General features: G+C 34.8%; 1 protein-coding gene across 6 annotated transcripts in view; it reads right to left on the bottom strand.

Annotated features, from left to right (window-relative positions):
* Positions 1–22,414, bottom strand: part of CCSER2 (coiled-coil serine rich protein 2) — a 110,551-nt gene that overhangs the window by 63,403 nt on the left and 24,734 nt on the right. Inside the window, exon 1 of one of the 6 annotated variants that reach the window (XM_031956729.1) lies at positions 15,276–15,357. The exons of 4 other annotated variants lie outside the window; for them this stretch is intronic. The gene's annotated coding sequence lies outside the window, so the exon portion shown is untranslated. Of the gene's footprint in view, positions 1–15,114; positions 15,245–15,275; positions 15,358–22,414 lie in introns of those variants that run through there. One more of the 6 variants, XM_031956730.1, reaches the window with a different exon arrangement.

Raw genomic sequence — 22,414 nt, 5'->3', positions numbered from 1 at the left:
GAGAAGCTGAATTTGACAGTGGGAAGAGCTGGCCCCAGAGTCAGGATGCCTATTACATGCACCGGCTCGATTATCTTGAGCAACACACATAACATGCTATGGTCTGAGACAGATCTCAGGAGCAGGCACTCCTCTGAATTAGCCAAGTGAGAGTCTTCCCATCACCAATGAAATCACAAGTTTGGATTAAAAAATCTTTATTTTTATTTACATACTTGTGCTAAAATTCCCCGGCAGAATATAAGGTACCTGTTTTATATTGGTTTTTATATACTACAGTTCCTAGCACAATGCAAACATATCTAAAAATGTTGGATGAATTGAATTAAAAGGCAGAAAAAAACATATTTTCCTATAATTTAATGAATGTGTTGGAGTCAAGAAGAGAGGAAGAAAAGGGGAGTGATTTATTAAGCATTTACTATGTGTCCATTATGCTCAGGCTTTACAAATACTCTATTCTCATTTGATCCTGACAACAAACAACTTTGCAAGGTAAGTGCTATTATGAATTGAGAAATCTGCAAATGGAATGGAAGTATGGAGTAAACTAAACAATTCAGAAGACAGAGCTGGCAGAACTACTCAATATTTTGTTCTGCTTTCTCTACCAAGGGAGAATGATTTGAGGGAAGACGTGAACAAAAATTGTTAGCAAGGAAATAATCAAGCTCTATATAAAGAATACCTAGCTACTTGTAATGAGTAAGTCAGCAAATCTAAAATAACATATTCCAGAATACCAAAAGTTTAGTTAACAGATGAGATTACTCAACGACTATCAGTTATCTTTTATCTTAAAATCATCAAAGCATCACACACTCAAAAAACAAAACAAAACAAAACCAGAACTTGTGATACTTCTATTTTAACTTCACAGCTTTACTGTATGAAACTTAGTAAGCTCCTTTCCTATTTATTTCATGTTAATATTTTTAAAGAAAGTAACTTTCAGAAAATAACATGTCATTTGAAATTTAATTTAATAAACATTATTAAGCAACTAACTATATGTTATATAACTACATGTTATGGTAGAAAAAAAAAAGTCCTTAAATTCCAGGGATGAAAGCAGAATATAACACAGACAGACACAGACACACACACACACACACACACACACACACAAATATAAGGTAATTTGAGGAAAAGAACGCTCTGATATGGTCAGACTCATGCTTTGGAAAGATCAGCTGAATGAAAGATGCACTGGAGTGCTGAGAGACTTGAACCAGTAAGACCAACCAGCTGGCTATTACAATAGTCCAAGCATGAGATGATGAAGACCTATTGGACCAGGGAGGTGACAGTGTCCAAAAAGAGGGGGTATAGGCAAGAAATATTACTGTTAGAAACAACAGGATTTGACAATTGGTTATGAGCACATCTACGCTGTAATTATGAGTGACTGAGAGGGTGGTAGTGTACTTGATAGAAAAAGGAAAATTAATAAAAGGAGAGAGATGTGTGCCAAGGGAAGGAAGAAATAAGTTAAGTTTAGGAGAGCTGTGTTTGAGATGTCTAGGGATATCCGATTTTAGATCTCTAAAAGAAAGCTGGAAATGTTACATTGGAAAACTAGTGTGTGTAACATGTTTATCAGTCACTTGGCTAAGGTCCTTTGGACAGTTCACAGATAATAAAAACTGGGGAGGACAGCTAACAGGGCATGACAGAGTCAGGATGCCAATGAATTATGACAGGCTAGAGCACTGTATTTCAATCCAGTTTCATCTAATTTATGATGATATGAAATTCAATAGAAATAAATCTTACAGGAAGACACAAAAAAGCCCTATTTCATAATGTGGAACAATTGTTCTGAAAAAATCGTGGGAATTGTGGTAGGCTGCAAGTTCAATAAAAATAGAGTTTGATGTGGCAACCAAAAGGTAATGTGACCTTAAAGGCCTGTGCTTCTAAGGACAGGCAGGAGGTGCTTCCATTATCCTCTGCCTTCATTGCATTCTCTGCAGAATTGCATTCTGGTTTGGGCACCACAGTTTAAGGACAATGGGATTGGGGGCAGTGTATCCTAGACATAGGAAAAAACAAGGAGAATGGTTTTCCTAAATAGTTGATGTATGCTGATTCTCAGAATAATTCCAATCATGTATCTATGACCGGTTTCCTCTATTTATCTTGTAAGTATCTGGTTACTTGTCCAAAAAGCATAAATAACTTGAACATCATATAACAGGAAGTGCTCAGGGTTAAATCCTGACTTGGCTACTTACAATCCCTACAAGCTGGATCGAGTTCAGTTCAGGTTCTCTAGGTACCAGGTTCCTCATCTGCAGGCAGGACTAGACAATCTCCAAAGTTCTTTTCAACTCAAAAATCCATTATGCTTCTATGAATTATTTTATTCGCTCGTTTATCAAGTTAAAGATCTGAAGCATTCTCTGAAAGAGGTGTTTATTTTTCTCTTCTCTCTAAATTATTCCATAAGGTATTATTAATTGATAAAGCTCTGCATTTTATTTAAATATGAGTTGAACTCACTTTTCATAACTACAGAAATATTTTTATAATCAGAGTTAAGTTAAAATTCTGAAATCATCTAGTCCATTTTATAGATAGGGAAACCAAAAGTGAAAAAAAGTTAAGTGACTAGTCCAAAGTGATAATCAGTATGTGGCAGGTCCTTTGACTTCTACATCTAGTTTCTTTCCATTTCTACCTTGCTAATAATTCTTTTTTTCAAGTGACTGGTATCCTATTACCAAAGCAACAAAATACAAACAGTCCCTCAAGAGCCATACCAGAAAGTGAATAATCAAAGTGTTATAGATCTGATACAATCTTTTAAGAATAAAATTGTTTAGATAACTATACCTGACTGAAATAAACATGTTACTTAATATAATAAATAAAATCATAATTTTCTGAGTATTGCTATTACTATTTCTTATCAAATATTACAATGCAAGTAAATAATAGCGTGCCACAAACAAAACTGTTCTTAAACATTCACTGTATATGCTTTTAACTACTATGCAATAATAGGATCCAAACCATGAAACCTTCTTTACCTCTTCCCTGCCAGTCACCCCACCCCCCATCCAAACTGGTAAGATAATAATTCTTAACGATTTTTACCACCTTCTGCCTCCTTCTTTCTATTCTTGCCACCACCCAATTTAAAGCTCTCTTCACTTCTCACCTGGAGTTTTGCAGAATTTCACAGATAGTAACCCCACCTCTATCATCTAGTGCAGGCAGAGGGATTTTCCTAACCCACAGTTCTGATGACATCAATTACCTGATTCAATATCTGCACTCTCTCTCCTACTGCTCCAAACTTCCAAGTCCATCATTCTTGAACCTCTACAATCTGGCTCCCACCCAATTTTCAAGTTTGAACTCCTATTGCTCATTTTCTGTTAGCTACTGACATCTAAGCTTCAAACAAGCAAGGTCCTAGGTCTTTCTTGCTCTGCTCTTAGTTTTGCACTGAAATGATCTGAAATGTACTGCTCTCATTTTCACTCACTTTTATATTATTAAAAAGGAGAACAAGTTGAGTGGTGATTAAGGTCAAATTTTAAAAAGTTATTAATATTTACTGTTAACTATTAATAATAATAGTATTTCTATAATCACTTACTACTATACCACCACCAGGCACTTTAGAAGTGCTAGCTTATTTGTTCCTCACAATAATCCTAGAAGGTTGGAGCTATTATCCCATTTTACAGTTGAAGAAAATTAAGTAGACAGAAGTTCTAAGTGACTTGTCCAAAGTCACACACACAGTATCTTAGGTTGGATTTGAACTAAGGCCTTCAAGACTCCAGGCCTAGCACTTTGTTTATTGAGCCACCTTATCTGTCTCCAAGAAGAAGGGAAATACAAATAGGGGAAAACCATTGCATCACCTATTTCTGATAAAGGTATTAAAATCCAAGATAAATAGGAAATTTACGTAAACATGACCAAGAATCATTCTCTAATAGGTTAAATGACCTATAGACATATCAACAGTTCTCAAAAAAAATTCAAACTATTTAACAGCTACATGAAAGATTACTATAAATCATTAAGCCAAACAATTAAAACAACTTCCAAATTTTCACCTAACACTCATCAAATTGACCAAGATGATAAAAGATTAAAACAGTCGCTCTTGGAGGGGGTGTAGAAAAACAAGCACTCTAATAAACACTTGGTACAATGGGGAGTAGTATGACCTTTGGGGGAAACCATTTGGAATTATGCAAAAATGTGTTAATTGTTCATTACCTTTGACCCAGACTCCACTGCTGGGCATGTGTCCCAAGGAGTCGCACGTATGCCAAAATATTCCAAATTTTTTTTTTTTTTTGGTGTGTGTGTAGAAGAAGAAATAGAAACAAAATGAGTGCTCATTAATCAAAAAACCTTTGACCAAAAATTATCTATTAAGTACTGAGAATACAAAGAAAGGCAAATTCAGTACTTGCCATTAAGCAACTTACATATTCACGGGAGAAATAAAATATAAGTATTTAGGTTCATTAATGACAGGTACAAAATAGATGGAAGGTAACAAGAGGGAAAGGCTCTGGCATCAGGGGGGACAGGAAAACTCTCCTACAGAAAATGGTGTTTGAACAGAATTTCAGAGGAATTCAGGGACTTTAGAAAGTGGAGTTAAGGAGGCAGAGCATTCTGGACATGAAGGACATCAGTCCAAGGATAGAGTTGGGAAACGGAATGTCAGGGGGGAGAAAATAAGCCACTAAGGAAGATTAGAAAGTAAAAGGGGCAATGATGTAGAAACTTAAATACCAACCCAGATACATGACGCCCATATATAAAACAGGCATGAAAATCAAACACCTTCTGATAACAAATCATAATTTCACAATTCCCACATTCAATTAAGAGACCACATATGAAGTCATCAGCTATGTTTAATAGGTGGAAAATGAACGAATTCCGTCAAGGAGACTAAGAGGGAGCAAAAAGATAGGAAGAGAACCAAAAGAGGTCTTAAAAACCAAAGAGGAAAGTATCCAGCAGGAGAAAGTGACCAAAAGTGTCAAATGTTATGAAATCACTAGATTTACCAATTTAAAAATGTTCTTCAACTTGGAATAGAGCAATATCACTAGATTTACCAATTAAAAGATACTCTGCAACTTGGAATAGAGCAATATCAGTTGAAAGATGTGGTCAGAGAACAGACTGCAATAGTTTAGAAAAGAATGAGAAGAGCTAATGAAAGGTACTCAGTATTGTTTTCTCAGTTTAACTAAGAAGAGTAGTAGAGATATAGGATGACATTTAATGGGAAGTGTAGGATAAAGTAAGATTTTTTTTCTTTCTTTTCTTTTCTTTTTTTTTTTTAAGAGTAAGGAAACATGGTTATACTAGACAATAGAGAAAGTGGCATGAAATAAGATGGGACAAGACTAGAGGGGTTGGGGGTTACACCAGGGGACAATTTTTTGGAGTAGACAGAAGGGGATAGAATCAAAGATACAGGTGCAGGGGTTAGTCTTGACAAGGAGTAAAGCTATATCATTATCAGAAACTAAAGGGAAATAGGAACTAGCAGAGTATGATGTTAGAGGAATATGAGATGAGAAGGGATGTAAACTCTTAAGAAATTATCTCTTTTTTTTGGGGGGGGGATGAAATACAAGGCAAGGTCATCACTTGAGAGGGTGGGTGAATGGGTGAATACAATTGGACACTAGAGAAGGTACAAGATCCAAGATCTGGAACAAGCAGTTGGGGTAAGACATAGAATCTATTAGGGAATAGTAAGATTACCTTGTTACCCTGAAGACAGTTAAGATTAAAATAAATTTGTAGTGGATCGAATCACCATCTAGTTCTGTTTAGCAGTCCTAGAATAGGAATAAGGAGGGATGGTGGGAATAACCCTTGATGGAGCTTGTCAAGGCCTGGTGAGTGACAGGACAAGAGGTGAAGAGAAAAGAATAGTTTAGAACTGAATGGTTCATCAAAGGGTGGAGATAAGGAAAAGAATACTACAAAAGTAATTTAAGAAATTATTGAATCGGGGATTAAAGAGAGATTTAAAGATTAAAGATTTGAGAGATTAAAAAATAAGGTTAGACAGATAGAAAGATGAAATTAGAAGAGATGATTATCAGTTAAAGGATGTAACAAATGTGCATGATGACAAGATTAATGATATTCCCTTGTGTAACTAAAGTGGAATAAAGATATGGCATGGGAATGGAACAGACTGTGGAATTGGGTAAATAGAAGTCATAAAGAAATATCAAACCCTATGTTGAAATCCTGTAAAATGAGGGCCTAGGTTAGAGTGAAAAGAGAGACTAGGAGCTAGGCACTGAATTCACGGAGTTAAAAAGGTTGACAGGTATTAACTGCCAAGACATAGATTTGTTAATAAATTTAGATACTGAGAACCTCTAAGAAAAAAAGGTACGATAGTGGTAGAGGGAGAATGTGGAAGTGACAATGTGAGATAAAGTATTTCAACTATCTGACCAATGAGTTGGGGATATGAAAAAAAATGTATAGTCAGTAATGAAAAAGGTGCATGGATATATGCAATGTTATGGTGGTGGAGATAGGGACAGTTCTTAAATAGTGTCAAAAAATCGGAATGAGAAAATATCAAATTGAAATAAAGTTTGATAATTGTGCAAACAAGCAATTCCAGAGGGCAAAATAACAGATGGGTAGATGTGAGATAAGACATACTGGGAGAGGCAAAAGGTTGAGATAAATGGAAAAAAAGAAGCAGAGGAATAGAGCTGTGGAACAGAGTTTACTTATCAATAGAGAAATTGTTGCATAAATCATGGTATAACATTGTGTGTAAAAGAACAAAATGAATTCAGGAAAAGACTGTTCAGAAAATTATCCAGAAAATTCAGCAAAACCTGAGAAAATTGTATGAACTAATGCAAAGTGAAATAAACAGAACAAGTTAAAAAATCATGCAGGTTAACAATATAAACAAAAAGAACAATAAAAGGAAAATGAATAATGTGTTATCACAACAACCAATTTTAAGCACAAGGAAATGCACCTCTCTTCCCTTTGATTGGAAAAGGTAACAACAAACATTTTAAGAAGATGTTATCACTTGGTTTTGCTTCTATATATTTTTTCTTTGTTACAAGGAGAGACCCACTAGTCAAAGAAGTATGGCCAGGAATGACTATGTAAAAAAAAAACCCATCAATTTTTTAAAAAAAATTAGTGAAATAAAATCCAATCCATCCCCTCAAGGACAGCAAGGTACTAATAGCTTCATAAAGTTTTCTTTAATAGTAGCTTTAACAATTTCTTTTTTACTGAATTGCTTATATTTTTCCTAAGTATTTATAGTATTTCTATTTGTATTATAGTTATATATATGTTTCATCACACTAACTAGACTGTAAAATTCTTAAGAGCAGGAATTCCTATCTTATTTGTGTCAGTCAACGTAAGCACTTAGCAGAATACCTTGCACACTGTTATTGTTGTTTTGTCAATTAGCCACATATAACTAATTCTGTGTGCTCATTTAAGAGTTTTATTGATCAAGACACTGCTGTTTGCCATTTCCTTCTCCAGCTTATTTTATAGATGAGAAAACTTAACAGGGTTAAATTACTATCTCAGAGTCATACAGTTCATATCTGAGGTTGGGATTTCAACTCAGGTCCTCCTGACTCCAGGATTAGCACTCTATACACTTAATAACTGTATGATGAATTAGATTTCACCTTTATCATTTAAAAATGAAGAGGTTAAACTAAATGGTCTCTGAGAGGTACAGATCATTTCTAAAAATTTCCAATTCTCCAATTTCTCTACTATCAATCAATAATATCTTGTGCCTATTTTGGGTTGGCCCCTATGTAGACACAAGTTTCAAGGACAAAAATGAAAGAGTCCCTGCCCCCAAGGGGCTTATATTCTCTCTGGAAACAACCTGCACAAATTTACATAAATACAAAAGATAAACCAAATAATCACTAAGTAATCCAATATTCTCTGTTCCTTTAGGTAACAAGTGCTCCTCAGACTGCTTTCACATTCCTCATAATAGCACTTGCTCTGTTGATGATCACCTCTGATGATTCATTAAAATACTTTCCCTTATAGTTTTCATCCCTCTACTAGGTATTAGGATGAAACCAATTAAGATTAAGAAACTTATTTCTAAGTAGGTACCAATCAAAAAATGTATGCCTTCATCCAAATAACTAATAAAAATACTGAACATAACTGTTCTTTGGGCCGAACTCTGGGGACAACACACTAGAGATATCTTCCGATTTTACATTATTCATCCATCAATATTCTGAGTCTCAGCAGGCATTAAGTTAATCAGATCAAGCTCCAATTTAAGGTAGTGTGGGAGAGACTCTGGGCTACCAACTTCTTTCAGTAACACATATATAACAAGTAGAAAATACCTACTCCATTTATGGGTAAAACCAATTACAGCCTTATTCTTCTCTTACTTTACTTCTCCCTTACCATCCCCCAACTCCCAGTTTCCTACCCTGGGAAACTCTTGAAGAACAAAAATGTCAATATATCAGCACACTGTGAAAGACAACAGACCTTAGTGCTAGAGATTTTAAATTATTTCATTTTCTCTAACCCTAAATAGTTTCATTAACATGTTATACTTTCTACCTTAATAGTAGAACCTCTTTTAAGTAAGAGAAGTTAACAGAAAATTTCCTTAAATAAAAGATGAACTGGCCAACAATCTACCAATTATAAATCTCTAAAAATTGGCAATTTTTGTATTATCCAAGGTAAATCTGAAATCTATAAACCTTCAAACCCAGAATTTTATTGTGCCAGTGGCATAAGATGAAACCCAGTACCTAATAGGAAGTTTTTATTACATCATTATTCACAGAAGAGATACTCTTTCAACATTTCTATAAGTTAAACACTTTCTCTCTTGTCCTAGGGAGCAGACAATGACTAATCTGATGGATAGAGTGAGGAAATTAGTTCTTTTTGTTCAGTGGGGAGTCTTCCCATATATTCATTTCAGATCTTTCAAGCAGTAAGAAGAAAGTTGAGATAATGAGAATTAATTCTTAATTTACTGTAGTTCATTATCAGCATTAGGTGAATTGCTAAGTGTTTATATTATCTCAAAGCAATAAAGTAGTACTTATTAACTTACTATTTACAGAGTACTACGGACAATTTAAATGAGATACAACATTTCTACTCATGGCATTCATATACTAATTAAATATAGGTATGACACATAAAATAATTACAACACAAATTAGTGAAGAGAAATATAATCCAAAGGTTTTACAGGAGGTCAAAGATTGTTATCATCTATAGAAAACCCTTAAAGTATTAAGAAGGAGGTAACATTCAAAAGTCCAACAATATCCAACTGACTGCAAGGCTACTGTAAACCCTACCACTTCCACTAGTGTATGATTTAATTTATTAGAACAATTACCAAAGGAGAAAGGAATAAAGCAAAGCTGGCCTGAACTTGTCTCAAAAATGGAGGCAACCAGAAGGAATGCACCCATCAGCATTGTTAGAGAGAAGATCCAAAATGAGGATTCAGATAATTCATAGTGAACTGGAAGGTGGTTATATTCAAGAGTTCTGAAAAGCCTTACACAACCTTAGGAGACGAACTGAGAGGAAGAAGGAGGTAGATTCCCTCTACCTTAATAACCTGCTAGGGACTTAAGAAGCCGAGTTGGAAGGCATGGGCAGCACAGGGTCAACAACCAATTAAAAAAAAAAAAAATAAATAACTGAAATGAAAAACCAAAAGGACAAAGCAAAAGAAAAGTCTTTCCAAAGAGAGAACTCAAGATGATCCAGGTGGACCAATGTACCCCTGTACCCCTATAGGCATCTCCAAAGGAAGGATTCAGGCTGAAACTATTGGCTATATCATACTCACTCCCAAATTATGACCTTTCCTCAACTTCCTTTCCCTATGCCTATCCATAACAGACACTATAATATACTCTTCTCAAATTTCTGGGATCCTAATTTTGCATCAAATGAAATTACAAGAACACATAAAAAATTAAATTATGATGGAACTCAGCCCAAATGTTAGGAATTTTTGTAATTGGGGGCTTTGAGCTTGTGTTTGTACCAAAAAAAAAAAATCAAACAAAAATTTTTTTAAAATCTCAAACAAACTCCAAAATACAATAGAAGAAAGGACAATGGAGGCCTCATATTACTACTAGGCTACAAAATGAGCAGAATTATTGCAATAAGGTTCAGGTCAGCTAGTTTTCTGTCATATGCAACAGTGTGACCTTTCTTGTCATAGATACTGAAGTGGCTTGCCTTTCCCTTCTCCAGATCATTTTACAGATGAAGAACTGATGCAAACAGGATTAAGTGACTTGCTCAAGGTCACACAGTGAGGTCTGAGGACAGATTTGAACTCAGAAAGAGGAATCTTCCTGATTCCAAGCCCAATGCCATCCATCTAGCTGCCCCACTACAGCAAAGGGAGGCTAATTATATCTCCAGAAAGAAGGGGGATAGACAAGAAAAACCTCATGCTCTAAACCACCCCCCACTTTCCCTGAAAAGATTATTTAAAAAATCCTAAAAAGAATTTAGGACCATCTCTGTCCACCAGGGAGAAGGGAGCAGAAAGGATGAAGAACTGGATGGCAAATTCTCCTCTCAACAATGACATCCCTTCCTTATAATTCCTTTAACTAAAGTCCGATGACACAGTGAACTGATATAACAGGGCCTAGAGTCAAGAATATCTAAGTTCAGATCTGGCCTCAGATATTTAGTAGCTGTGTGACCCAGAGCAAAACACTTCACCACTATCTAGCCCAGATCCTGTGAAATGATAATACTATCTACTTGCCAGGTTTATAGAATGATAGAATGAGATGGTAAATGAAAATGGTAAATGGTAAACATTTCATTGTGAGGAGGAAAAAAGGAAAGAAATATTTATTAAATGCCAGCTAATGTCCTAGGTGTTGTAGTGCTTTACAAGTACATTCAATACAGAATGCTCAACAGCTCTTACATCCCCAGAGTTTAATATGCAAATGTGATGAAATGCTCTTAAAATGCTCTCATTTCATAGATAAGGAAACTGAAGCTCAGAAAGTTGAAGCACCTAGTGTGCAGTGCTGCAGCAAGTAAGCTGCCCCCAGCTAGCCTTCTGACACTATGCTCAGGGCAGGCAGAGCATGCTTGCTTCCTCTTGGATGTTCCCTTCTCTCCTTCTCGCATTTAACTGCTTAGCAAGTCCTGCAGACTTTCCTTCCACATCTTATCTCTGACATTCATCCCCTTTTCTCCATCTGCACAGCCACTACTCGCTTCCTCTTACTATCTAAAGGAGTAATTACAATATTTTCTTCATTTGTTTTTCCTCCTCCTTTTTCTTCCTGTTTCAAAATATCCTTCCAAGTGCTGGCCTAGTACATAGTAAATGTTTACTTAATGCTTATTGACTATCGAATGTTCAGGGCCGTGAAAACAGAAATACTTGATAAATATTTGTTGAACTGGATGCATGGAGTTTTTCTTATTACTCCTCTGTGACAAAGCCCCTGTGACAATAGACTCCCTTATTGCCTGAACAAAACGCAGCATGCTGTAGAGGAAAAAGTGCTGGATTTGAAGTCAGAATCTGGGTTCAAATCACACCTCTGATACTTAGTTGTATGGCCCTAGGGTAGGTCACTTAATTTCTTTGACCTCAGTTTCCTCATCTGTAAAATGGGGATAATTATATCTATAATACTTACTTACAGGGTTATTAAGAGGAATAAATGGGATGTTTGTAAAGTGCTTTGCAAACCTTAAAATACTACAAAATAATAATTGTGATTATAATTTTCAATATTAACCTTCAAATTTCTTAGTATAGCATTCAGATTCTACAATTCAAGTCAGCATATATTTATCAAATACTACTAAGAATTAAACACTGAACAAAAAGTTTTTTCATTTCTGACAGGATTTCACATAACACATGGCAAATAAAAGCAAATTGAGTCCTAGCAATTAGAGTCCTAGGAATTGAAGGAGGTAGACTCCTGAAGGAAAGGCTGTCTCAACTGATGTTTGAAGAAAGATAAGAATTTTAAAAGATAAAGATCAGAAGACAGAGAATTTTAGGAATGGAATACAAGAATAAGGAATTATGTTTCAAAAAGTAGGTCAGATAGGTTAGAGCCAATTTTAGAAAGCTTTGAATACTAAAAGGAGTCTGCATTTTAGCGGAAAAGCAACAAAGTCACTCCCAGGTTTTTGAGAAGGGAAGCAACAGTTTCAGACATACCTTAGCAGCTATGTATAAAGATTCAAAATAGAAAATACTGGAAGGATAGAGACCAATTAGAAGATTATTATAACAGTCCAGACAAAAGATAATGGAGACTTAAATTTTTAAGGTGCTGGCCATCTGAACTTTCACTAGATACGTTTTAAATGAACTATTATCCATAATATGAATGAAGTAAGCAAATAATATGCTTATATAAATCATCTATGTGTCATCATCCACTAGGGTAGGTGATGGGGATACAAAGACAAAAATAAAATGGTCCCAACCCTCAAGAAACTTATATTCTGAGATTTTATGTACAGACACCTAAGTATACATAAAACATATACAAAATAAAGATAAATGGTCACTGTTTCTAGAGGACACAATATTCCAGCAGAGAGAGGCCTAGCCTTAGTCACTTCTCACACATTTTGAAAGTTTCAAAAAGACCTATGAACATTCTTGTCTTTACTATACATGTTGTGAATATGGCCATTCATTTCCTCTTTCAGTGCTATCAATGAACTCCCTAAACTAAATTTAAAAGGAGCTATTAATCTGCATCAGCAGAAATAATATAATTACTTTCCTTAGCAGTAACAACAAAAGTTTAATAAATAATTTAGAAAACAAACTATTTCAACATTTACTCACTGGTATATTTTTTAGAATACTGACTTCTCTAAATCAGGGAGGAAGGAAAAGGGAGAGGATATATGCAAGTATGTGTGCATGAGCTTCAAATTTTAAGTGAGGTGGCTGTAGAGGAATTAACTGGGTAAGGATGTTGCATGTTAATTAGGAAAGTACACTGTTCTAACATGAAAGATAGCACCATTTTCACAGTGCAATGGAAAGATCTGGTTCTGGAATGAGAACCTGGATTCAAATCCTGGCTCTAATCTTCACTATGTTGATGACTTGGGCATGTCATTTAATTTTTCTAGCCCTTGGGTCTCTTCCAGCTCTAAATCTATAGTCCTTTTAACAAACTTATGTCAAATGCATAAAGGAACATAACATGAAGTAACATAATAAAACTGATGGTAAATACAATGGATAATACTGGTGCTACCTGGTAAAAGTCTAAGTACATGGTACACATTTCTCCTTTCTGTAATAACAGAGGGATACAACTGGATATAAAATCTTATGCAATTTTTAAAAATTAATGAGCGTATCTAATTATAGGATGGAGGGAAGGGCACAATTATGTAGTTTCACACACACACACACACACACACACACACACACACACACACACACTCTCTCTCACTCTCTCTCTCCCTTCCCCTCCCCTCCTTCCCTCCCTCCCTCCTTATAGGTTTTAGATTGTAGGAATTTTGTCCTGAAATTGAAGAGTTAAACTGGTCTGTAAATTACAAGATGTGTATTTTTTTTTTATTTATAGGACTTTTGAATGATAATATTTGAGATATGCTAAATCTAAATTCTAATTTTTACTTAAACTTTTGTCTTCTATGTCAACAAAAAATTAATATTCTTCCAAACATTAAAATGTACACGCTGAATTAAATAGCCACACTCTCTCTTTAAAAACTAATATCAATATAAAATGATTTGCCTAGGAACCAACTATAGACACATTTACAATTCATGAAGTTTAAAAGGCCCAAGCAAAAAATGAGTGCGCACAGAATAGCAGAATAGCAAAACTGAGGAAAACAATGCCCTCTTGTGATTACTGTACAATTAAAAGTAGTTTTTTTGTTTGTTTGTTTGTTTTACTGTATCAATGAGGGGCAGCTAGGTGGCCAGAGGGGATAGGGGCCATAGAGGACAGGCCCTGTAGTGAGGAGACTCTGAGTTCAAATTCACCCTGCAGGCACTTGACATTTACTGGCTGTGTGACTCTAGGCAAGTCACTTAACCCTGACTGCCTCAAAATCACACCCTCCCCCCCACCAAAAGTTGGAGAGAAGAAATTCCAGGGTTGCTTTCTCCCCCTCAAAAACACAAACACCCGTACACTTATATCATACATTTACTCATTATGGGGAGATTACCAATTAATTAGTTTACTAACAGATTAATTAATTTGTCAGGTAATCTATCAATTAATCTATTAAAGTCCCATTCCTTACAATAAGGGTATATTGTCCAAGTTCTTATAGTACTTCTGTACAGCATGTTTACAGGCTTAATTTATTAGACAAATAATGAAAAAAGATGGTGAAATAGAAAGAACATTAGGAGATTAGAGACAAAGGATGCAGAGTGATGCCCTGGTTCTGATATTTAATAATCCATGTAAATTTGATCAAGTCACTTGCCTCAGGATTTTCATCTGTAAAATGAAATAGCTGGACTACTAAATTCTTTGACCTATAATCTATTCTTCTATGGAGCAAATTAAAGTCATGATTTATATCATTTCCAAGTTGATTTTAACTTTTGTCATTTGATTTTTTGCAATATTCCACTGAACAATATTCACTGCAGTTTAATAAGACTTATTTTTAAGATCTCAGGATATATAATGGGCTATTTTTAACTATAATAGAGAACTTAATAACTATATCACTATGAAAATTCTGACTTCTAAACACAACAAATCTCTTTATTAACTCATTTTTAACATTCTCCTTTTTGAAGTTTTCTGCATATTTTTTTCTTATACGATACAGAGAACACAAAACAAATAAAATGGTGTGAAAAGATCCAAAATTACTACATTTACTATATATTAAAAATTAATATATTTAAACTTTTTAAAAACCAGGAACTTGACACAACCATATCAATATATTCGAAATAATGAACATACACCCTAGTCTACTTAAGCAATCTGCTTTACTTTAACTGAATTAGGAATGACAGGGCTAAAATAGTACCTCTGGGTCTCCACTTTCCTCATCTGCAAAATGAAGAGATTAGACGAAGCGATCTCTAAGGTCCCTTCCAGTTCTGTGAGTATTAACACACACATTTCTTTTGGCGAAGTCATATCACATTTGTTAAGTACAGTTTTATTCTGAGGTTTTCAATTACCTACATTTAGCCCTTCTCAATGCTCTGTGAGCTGTGCCTCCAATACAACATTTGTAATGTCTTTACATTTTTAGTTACCTACAGCTTGCTATTATGACACGTGATGCCTTAGAAATTTATTTTGTAGATGAACTATGTCACAATTCATTCAACAATCATACATTTATTAAGTGCTTAGGTAGAAAGAAAATGTGTACAGAAATAAAGGGGAATAGCATTCTAAGCATTCCAAGTTTAAATGTTCCTCTTTATCATGAGTTGAACATTAGAAAATTGTTCAAGTCAACCCTACCACTTAGCCACACAATGGTAAGCATTAGTTGTGACCCAGAAACAACTTCTAATATTACATAACAAGATAAAGATCAATTATCAATGGAATTTCATTTCTTCACTGTTATACAATTTATACCTAATATAAAATGTCTAGCAAAATAAGTTTTGCTTAGATAATACATAAGTTTGTCTACAGGCTACAAGCTTATCCCAAACTCTCCTTACAACTTGTCGAGGTAAGTAGTACAAATATTATCTTACAAAAATAACAATTTCTGAGGTGAATCTTAAGATCTCTTAGTACATGCTTTATTAATTTTTGATGTCTCATGACTCCCTTTAGCAAAATATTGACCTGGCCCAGAATGTTTTTAATTACATAAATCAAAAGTAAGAGGATCACAAAGGAATCCAATAATAATGAAAGTTATCAAAAGATTTTTAAAAATTATGATCAGACTCCAGGTTAAGAACTCCCAATCTAGTCCAACTTCTTTAAGACATAGTCAACAAATAGACCTATCTTTGAAACCCACATTTAAGGCAACTAATCCTTTGGGATAATTCTACTAGATAACATACCATTTATAACTTTATTCAATTTAGCACAGATCCAAGCATCCGTTCTCACACTAGAACCCTCCTTCAAAGTTGACATGAAACTATGAATAACATTGACAACTATTCAATGAGTAAGTCGGTCTCATGAGTTCTAATATTACCTAATCCATATTTCAGTCATTTCCACAAGAATAGTATGAAATACTTTGTCAGTTTAGGGGATTTCAACCAACAAATAATACCAGATTCCAATATACTCTAGTAGCCTAAATGGGGTAGCTTTGCAAGCCTAAATTTGAAATAAACATATTCCATATTTTATTTACATTCTTTCATCTATATATTTTATTTTGCCTAATATTTGCCTAAGAGAAGTTAAATCAGAATTCAAACCTCATACATTTTCCCATGGGAATATTAATTATGCTTATAATTAAGACCAGTCTTATTTAAAAAATAAATTATACTGAAAACTTTAAGTTGGATTCCCTAAAGCAAAGACTAATATAACAGATATTTTGAATGTTTAAAGCAAGTTAATTGGCATTAGATGACTTGCAAGTAATTAAGGTATAGTAACAGAGCCTAAGGAATTATAAAGAAAATTAACTTTACATAATAGATATCTAAAGAAAAATAGTCTGGCAGTCTTAAAATCTGGGTTCTAGTCCTACCTTTCCCATTTAATTGCTCTATAACTTTGATCATGTCACCAAATAATACAGCAACTGTTTTCTCACCTGTTAAGAATTTTGACTAGATAATATCTGAGGCTTGTTCTAGCTATAAAATTATTTAATTCTGCTTTTCAACCACATTTATCAATTTGGGGGGGGGGGGCGGCGGGAGACAGAACAAGGAGGTAAAGGCTCTGGCTTTATAATTAAATCAGTATGGGTATTTCCTATGTACAAACCTTCTCCTAATGGAGAAGATTGACAGTGACTAAAAGGGAGGATTACTTTTTCAGAAATGCCCTCATAGCACCCTGAGTGGAATGTATTGCAACTGCAAAAGGCTTTCTCTGGTTCTCCAAAATATGATAGTTAACAACCACACAAAAGAAGACTTACTTCACTACAGTGAGAAGCCTATTCAACGGGGATAGGCACTGAGAAGTTGATTCAGCTGAGAGAAGTATATGGTGACCAACCAGTCAAGCATCAGAGTCCCCCTGGTCGGTCCTTTTCAAGGTCTATGTCCTTTTGAAGTTTGACTGAAATATAAACTACTCTCTTCAGGAACTATTTGTAGGGACAGTGAGATCATTTATTTTGCCTTTATAGGCTAGTAGAGCTATTTAAATGAATTAAACTAATTACTAAATAAGAAAACAAAACATTTTGAGAGACAACTATTTACATTCAATGATTCCCTTTCTCTTTTTAACCTCCCAGCAGGAATCCTCAAACTACGGCCCCCGAGGGCCAGATGCGGCAGCTGAGAACAATTATCCCCCTCACCCAGGGCTATGAAGTTTCTTTATTTAAAGGCCCACAAAACAAAGTTTTTGTTTTTAATTCCGGCCCTCCAACAGTCTGAGGGATAGTGAACTGGCCCCCCATTTAAAAAGTTTGAGGATCCCTGCTATGGTCTGACTATCATTCAACCAAAATTGCTCTCTCCAAATTAGGCCATTTGCCAAAAGAGAACTCTTCTTCCCGATTCTCATCTCACAATACCAATACAGATATCAACTTAAATTTCACCATGTCCTCCTTTGCTCTTATCTCTGATGAAAAGGGAGTCTTTCTCTTTGACAGGGCAAATTCCTGGACCTATAACTCTTGACCTCAATGTCTCTCCTCATCTTCAGTAGATTGCACCCTCTAACCTCCTATTCTCTGCTCTTCATCACCTTATTTAATGAATCCTGCCGCCTGACCACATTAAAATGAAATGCCTTAAGAAATTGACCTACACTTAAGTACCTCTATTTCTTCTCTTCTCATCCACTTCCAAATCCTCTGCAATCTGGCTTCCAGCTGCTATCAACTAAAAATGCTCTTTCCAAAGTTACTAATGATTTCTTAATTGCCAAATCTAATGCCTTTTTCTCAATACTCTTTTTAATTTCTTTGCAGTCTTTGATAGTTGATCATTTCCTCCTGGATCTTTTTATGCTCTAGATTTTTGTGACAATATAATGGTTCTCCTACCACTAACTACTCTTTTTTTTTTAATTCTCCTTTGGCATATCTTCATTTAGTCATTCCAACTAATCATGAGTAAGCTCAGGGCTCTCACCTGGGCCAGCTTTTCTTTTCCCTTATTATATCTCACTATCTCGTATTGGTGATCTCATCAATTCCTATAAATACAATTATCTTCTCTATGCAGGTGATTTCCAAATCTACTTGCCTAGCTTCCTAGTCTTCCAAGCTCCAGTCCCATATTACCAATTGCTTTTTAAATATCTCAAACTGAGTATCTCATAAGCACACCTCAAATTCAGTATGTTCAAATAAAAGTCATTATCTCTACCCCTAACCTCCTCTTCTTTTCAATTTTCCTGTTAGTTCTAAAGGCATCACCAGCCTCCCAATCATCCTTGGTCCAATGAGCCCCAACATGTGACCTCTATACGTGTGACACCTGCACGCTGCTATGAGTGGGCCAGATGCTTTTGGAATTCAAGCCCAATTCCTTTTTTTTTTTTTTAATAGCCTTTTATTTACAGGTTATATGTATGGGTAATTTTACAGCATTGACAATTGCCAAACATCTTGTTCCAATTTTTTCCCTCCTTCCCCCCACCCCCTCCCCTAGATGGCAGGATGACCAGTAGATGTTAAATATATTAAAATATAAATTAGATACACAATAAGTATACATGACCAAACCGTTATTTTGCTGTACAAAAAGAATCGGACTCTGAAATATTGTACAATTAGCCTGTGAAGGAAATCAAAAATGCAGGTGGGCAAAAATATAGGGATTGGGAATTCAATGTAATGGTTTTTAGTCATCTCCCAGAATTCTTTCGCTGGGCATAGCTGGTTCAGTTCATCACTTCAAGCCCAATTCCCAAGACCTAAAGGAAGACATTGTGTCATGATTTAATAACCCAGTGAGGGCATGTCAAATCGGGTTTCCCACCAGGTGGTGCTCTTCTGGAGACGTTGGTCCAGTACCCCTGTGAATGCATCTCCTAGGCACTGCACATAAAAAAGCACAGGAAAGATTTGCATATTTGCTCTAAGCCTCGAAGAAAAAGGTTTCCTGACAAAATGTGCTTCTTGGAAAGAGCAAGAGATCAGACCACCTATTTCTTGGGAATACAGCTTAGATAAAAATCCAAAAGAGACTCTGAGGATATAGGGCTGAAGGGGAGGGGCTTGGTGCATATCTCTGAGGCAGAAAGACAAGTCACCTGACTTTCCTGACTCAGTTTCCTCATTTATCAAACAAAAGGGTCATTTCAACCATGCCTGAGAAGAAGAGTCATCGAAAGTGCCTCAGAGAGAAGTGAACAGATCTAAGAACAATTAATAAGTGACAACAACACTCAAAACAAGCAACTCTGAAAGCCTTAAAAGAGGTCTGAACATAATGACCAACCACAATTCCATAGGATGGATTATTAAGCACACTACCAACACCTCCTGGCAGAGATGTGATGAATTCAGAGAACATAAAGGAAAACATACATTTCTGGACATGGACAACAGGAAAACTTGTTTTTCTTGACCATGCATGTTTATTAGAAAGTCTTTGTTTTTTTCATTGGAGAGGAGGATGAAAGGGAGAAAAAAATGGACTTTGTTCACTGAAAAAAATGAAAGTTTAACAAACAAAAGAGATAAGACTAGTCTATTACTTTATTCAATCACTCACCAAGATCTGTAATTTTTTTTCTCTCCATTCTACTAGTTCAGGCCCCTAACTATCTGATTCCTGAATTACTACCTATATCTTTATTGATCTTACCATCTCTATTCTCTTTCCCTAATTTATGCTGTAAAGTTCAAGTGAGTTAATATTATGTAAATATATATTATTATGTATTATTTTACAAATCTTAAAGGGCTATGTCAATGTTTATTATTATTACTGCTCTGAACATATAATAAAACTTTCTAAAATACCATTTTCATCATTAGATAGTTTTACTCATGATATATAGTGAAGTCCCTATATCCCTGACAGCAAATTTAAAATTTCTGCCTTTAAGAATTTTAAAAATTCTTATCAAGACAATGAAGAAGCCAAAGAAAATATAGGGACAAGGCAAAAATTCCTTATAAAAGTTGCATTAAGTATAATTTAAAAACTCAATCCTTTAAATATTTCCAGTTAAAACTTGTATTTAAACATACTTTAAAAACTATATCGAAACATTTTTTATCATTTTTTTTGAGGACTTAAGTTTAACAAATGGAGTTATAGGATCTCAGAGTTAAAAGGAACCTTAAGGATCATCTATACCACCCATACCTGAGGAAGAATTCCTTCAATAAACAGATGCCTGATAAAATGCCATCCAACTTCTGCCTAAAGACCTCTTATCTCTCAAAACAACCAATTCCAGTCCTGAATAGCTCTAAGAAAAAGGGAATGTTTCTTCTTGAATAGAAAATCTGTCTCCTTCAATTTACACTCATCACTCAAACTATTAGTTTCCATACTAGTTTTGTGTTCTACTTTTAGAACTCATTATCAGTTTCATTTTCACTTTCTCCTAATGTTTTTCACCTAGGTACTCTCCATATTTGTGCCATTCATCTCACAGATTTCTCTGTAGGACAAAATCTTGATATAGTCTTAGTCCATCAGCCTTTTTACTGATGCCATGCAAGTCTTTTATCATATTTTGGGAAAATATCTCACTATATAAATGTTCATTTTTGACTGACATGATTCACTTTGTTTATCTCATTACCGAACAGAAGAATTTTTTTTCTTCCTCTGATTATTGGAAATCTTTGCTGATAGTACCTGGGATTGCTCACCACTATTTTCTGGAGCATAGGAAAGAATAACCTCTACAGAGGGTCCAACTTCATTTCTCTTTTGGAAAAATCTCAAATTGATTAAATGGCTCAAATGGTTGAGTGTTCCTGAGTCACATTCTTCTATCCATCAAACTAACACAGGCTAGATTTCCCTTTACCTCCTAAAGTTCTTTTTCTTTATTTTTCTCAAAGCAGTACTTATACTCTATCAAGGATGATTTTGTTCCCTGGAAATCAGAGAGGCATTCATTGAGTCTTTTTACCTCTTCCTGGAAGCAGGGAAAAAACAACCCATTGGCATCATGTAAGGAAAAACTTCCTAACCAAAAGAACTTTTCAAAAATGAAATGGCCTGTTTTGGGAAGTAATATATTACTTATGACTAAAGGTTTTCAAGGAAAGGTGGTATGATCATTTTTCAGAGGCTTTGTAGAAATGTATTTCCTGTGCTGGAGTGGATTAAGATTCCTTTGGAAATCTTCTGGGGGTCCCTTTCAATTGAGATTATATGAATCACATCTGAATTATACCATTGGAGGCAATATACTAAAGTGGAAAAAGTTTATACTTAATAGTTAAAAGAAAACTGGTTTCAAATCCTTCTTCTGACATTTAAAAGTTGTATATGAAGAATGAAGTAGAATTGGCTTACTAGAAATTCATATGAAAAAGACTGAGAGATTTAATTTACTTAATTTGGCATGAGTCAGATTGTGACTGATTTTTTAAAAAGAATGAGTGTAATAGAATTTATATTAGAAGAAATTAATTTATATTCCAAATTTTTCCCTTTACTCTGGATTAGTTATGTCACATCTGGAATAATATGAGCATGACATATAAAGATGTAAATCAATGTCATGAATGATGTAACTCTTTTGTAATCAGTTGTCACCTTAAAAATAGAATAAATGAGAATGAAATTCCATCTCACTAAAGAAGTTTCTCATTTAAAAAAGAAAATGCACTATGATGATGAAAGGAATTTAGATGTAGCCAATTTCACAATTTATTGTTAAAAAAAATAATATCAAGATACACACACACATACATACATGTATATATATGCTTTTATACTATATCATAAAAATAAGAGATGAATTTTGCTTAGGTTAAATACTTTTTTCTATATGCCTATATAGACCATGCCTAGGTGAAGGGGCAGGTCAATTCTCCGAGAACCTCCACCAGCTGTAAATCATAAACTTGAAGGAGTTGCAAAGCAGCCTTTACTTACACAGATGTTCCTTGTGGATTGGGAATGAAATGAATCAGAGACTGAACCTTTTAAGATCATATAGTAAATTTAAAGTAATAAAGCAATGGCTCTAGCAGATATTAGAATGTGCTT

Source organism: Sarcophilus harrisii, chromosome 2 (genome assembly GCF_902635505.1).
Source record: "Sarcophilus harrisii chromosome 2, mSarHar1.11, whole genome shotgun sequence".
Taxonomy (NCBI): domain Eukaryota; kingdom Metazoa; phylum Chordata; class Mammalia; order Dasyuromorphia; family Dasyuridae; genus Sarcophilus; species Sarcophilus harrisii.
This window is presented reverse-complemented; position numbering and strand designations above follow the sequence as displayed.